Below are 3,706 nucleotides of genomic sequence, written 5' to 3' on the forward strand. Positions count from 1 at the left end.
AAATGTATACCAATAATCAGATCGATTCCAATTTTCATCACGTCTTCGATGAAATCCTCGATTTCGAAAGAGGTTGGTCGAGCAAATGAATTATCGAAAGTTAACTTCAAAGTTATCCTCATAGCTTGTGTCATCACTGATTCATCAACATCATTCCTCACACGCAAGAATAACCGCTGCTAGCGAGCGACTTACCCCGCAGAAGTAAACAAGCGAGCCACAGCGCTGAGCACAGACAACCGCACGCCACGGCCGCTGCAGGCAGACTGTCCACTGACCACTGAGCTAAAGAGGCGCAGCCTAGCGGTACTCTTGCGTACTTCGTCCTTACGGTCGTCTGGATCATCAGACTTGAGCTGACAACACTTCATATTACCGACTACTATTTGCAGCTATGGCGAACCATTACTGCTTGGCTACACATCTGACACGTAACCGATGTGCTCTCCAAACAACAACACTTGCATTTCAGAACATGTCTTTCACACATGTCTACAAAATCACCTTTACCTTCAAATACAGTTTTCTTGCGACTGACAGAGACGTAGGCAAAGTTTAAAGTTGCTATTTCCATTACATCACGTTAATCAGAAAAACGGTAATTTACATCTGCAGCGGAACAAAATTCCGTTCCGCCCAGCGTGGGGCTCGAACCCACGACCCTGGGATGAAGAATATCATGCTCTACCAACTGAGCTAGCCGGCCGCCTCGGTGAATAACTGCCGGTTAGCAAGTCACACAGTACTCGTTTGGGTTGGGTGTTCCCATACAGAATCTCTCCATGCTGCCTAATGTTTTCCTAACGTCACACTCGTCACGTACTTCACTTTTATTTCATAATCATTTCTGAGAGGTAAAGGAATTGCATGACAACCTGCACAGCTAGTGGCGTCAAAATTAACACACATACTTGATGTGCCCCCCCATGAACCATGGACCTTGCCGTTGGTGAGGAGGCTTGCGTGCCTCGGCGATACAGATGGCCGTACCATAGGTGCAACCACAACGGAGTGGTATCTGTTGAGAGACCAGACAAACGTGTGGTTCCTGAAGAGGGGCAGCAGCCTTTTCAGTAGTTGCAGGGGCAACAGTCTGGATGATTGACTGATATGGCCTTGCAACATTAACCAAAACGGCGTTGCTGTGCTGGTACTGCGAACGGCTGAAAGCAAGGGGAAACTACAGCCGTAATTTTTCCTGAGGACAGCAGCTTTACTGTATGATTAAATGATGATGGCATCCTCTTGGGTAAAATATTCCGGAGGTAAAATAGTCCCCCATTCGGATCTCCGGGCGGGGACTACTCAGGAGGATGTCGTTATCAGGAGAAAGAAAACTGGCGTTCTACGGATCGGAGCGTGGAATGTCAGATCCCTTAATCGGGCAGGTAGGTTAGAAAATTTAAAAAGGGAAATGGATAGGTTAAAGTTAGATATAGTGGGAATTAGTGAAGTTCGGTGGCAGGAGGAACAAGACTACTGGTCAGGTGATTACAGGGTTATAAACACAAAATCAAAAAGGGGTAATGCAGGAGTATGTTTAATAATGAATAGGAAAATAGGAATGCGGGTAAGCTACTACAAACAGCATAGTGAACGCATTATTGTGGCCAAGATAGATACGAAGCCCACACTTACTACAGTAGTACAAGTTTATATGCTAACTAGCTCTGCAGATGACGAAGAAATTGAAGAAATGTACGATGAAATAAAAGAAATTATTCAGATAGTGAAGGGAGACGAAAATTTAATAGTAATGGGTGACTGGAATTCGAGTGTAGGGAAAGGGAGAGAAGGAAACATAGTAGGTGAATATGGATTGGGGCTAAGAAATGAAAGAGGAAGCAGCCTAGTAGAATTTTGTACAGAGCACAACTTAGTCATAAGTAACACTTGGTTTAAGAATCATGAAAGAAGGTTGTATACGTGGAAGAACCCTGGAGATACTAAAAGGTATCAGATAGATTATACACTCCTGGAAATGGAAAAAAGAACACATTGACACCGGTGTGTCAGACCCACAATACTTGCTCCGGACACTGCGAGAGGGGTGTACAAGCAATGATCACACGCATGGCACAGCGGACACTCCAGTAACTGCGGTGTAGGCCGTCGAATGGCGCTAGCTGCGCAGCATTTGTGCACCGCCGCCGTCAGTGTCAGCCAGTTTGCCATGGCATACGGAGCTCCATCGCAGTCTTTAACACTGGTAGCATGCCGCGACAGTGTGGACGTGAACCTTATGTACAGTTGATGGACTTTGAGCGAGGGCGTATAGGGGGCATACGGGAGGGCGGGTGGACGTACCGCCGAATTGCTCAACACGTGGGGATTGAGGTCTCCACAGTACATCGATGTTGTCGCCAGTGGTCGGCGAAAGGTGCACGTGCCCGTCGACCTGGGACCGGACCGCAGCGATTCACAGAATCACGACAAGATCGTAGGATCCTACACAGTGCCGTAGGGGACCGCACCGCCACTTCCCAGCAAATTAGGGACACGGTTGCTCCTGGGGTATCGGCGAGGACCATTCGCAACCGTCTCCATGAAGCTGGGCTACGGTCCCGCACACCGTTAGGCCGTCTTCCGCTCACACTCCAAAATCGTGCAGCCTGCCTCCAGTGGTGTCGCGACAGGCGTGAATGGAGGGACGAATGGAGTGGTGTCGTCTTCAGCGATAAGAGTCGCTTCTGCCTTGGTGCCAACGATGGTCGTATGCGTGTTTGGCGCCGTGCACGTGAGCGCCACAATCAGGACTGCATACGACCGAGGCACACAGGGCCAACACCCGGCATCATGGTGTGGGGAGCGATCTCCTACACTGGCCGTACATCTCTGGTGATCGTCGAGGGGACACTGAATAGTGCACGGTACATCCCAACCGTCATCGAACCCATCGTTCTACCATTCCTAGACCGGCAAGGAAACTTGCTGTTCCAACAGGACAATGCACGTCCGCATGTATCCCGTGCCACCCAACGTGCTCTAGAAGGTATAAGTCAACTACCCTGGCCAGCAAGATCTCCGGATCTGTCCCCCATTGAACATGTTTGGGACTGGATGAAGCGTCGTCTCACGCGGTCTGCACGTCCAGCACGAACGCTGGTCCAACTGAGGCGCCAGGTGGAAATGGCATGGCAAGTCGTTCCACAGGACTACATCCAGCATCTCTACGATCGTCTCCATGGGACAATAGCAGCCTGCATTGCTGCGAAAGGTGGATATACACTGTACTAGTGCCGACATTGTGCATGCTCTGTTGCCTGTGTCTATGTGCCTGTGGTTCTGTCAGTGTGATCATGTGATGTATCTGACCCCAGGAATGTGTCAATAAAGTTTCCCCTTCCTGGGACAATGAATTCACGGTGTTCTTATTTCAATTTCCAGGAGTGTATAATGGTAAGACAGAGATTTAGGAACCAGGTTTTAAGTTGTAAGACATTTCCAGGGGCAGATGTGGACTCTGACCACAATCTATTGATTATGACCTGTAGATTAAAACTGAAGAAACTGCAAAAATGTGGGAAATTAAGGAGATGGGACCTGGATAAACTGAAAGAACCAGAAGTTAAACAGAGTTTCAGGGAGAGCATAAGGGGACAATTGACAGGAATAGGGGAAAGAAATACCGTAGAGGAAGAATGGGTAGCTCTGAGGGATGAAGTAGTGAAGGCAGCAGTGGATAAAGTAGGTAAAAAGACGAGGG

At 48.5% G+C, this 3,706-nt stretch overlaps 1 non-coding gene across 1 annotated transcript; it reads right to left on the reverse strand.

Annotated features, from left to right (window-relative positions):
- Positions 1–633: 633 nt before the first annotated feature.
- Positions 634–706, reverse strand: Trnak-cuu (transfer RNA lysine (anticodon CUU)). The gene has a single exon. It is a non-coding gene; the product is annotated as a tRNA-Lys (tRNA).
- Positions 707–3,706: the final 3,000 nt, after the last annotated feature.

The sequence above is a fragment of the Schistocerca gregaria genome, chromosome 1 (genome assembly GCF_023897955.1).
Source record: "Schistocerca gregaria isolate iqSchGreg1 chromosome 1, iqSchGreg1.2, whole genome shotgun sequence".
NCBI classification, from domain to species: domain Eukaryota; kingdom Metazoa; phylum Arthropoda; class Insecta; order Orthoptera; family Acrididae; genus Schistocerca; species Schistocerca gregaria.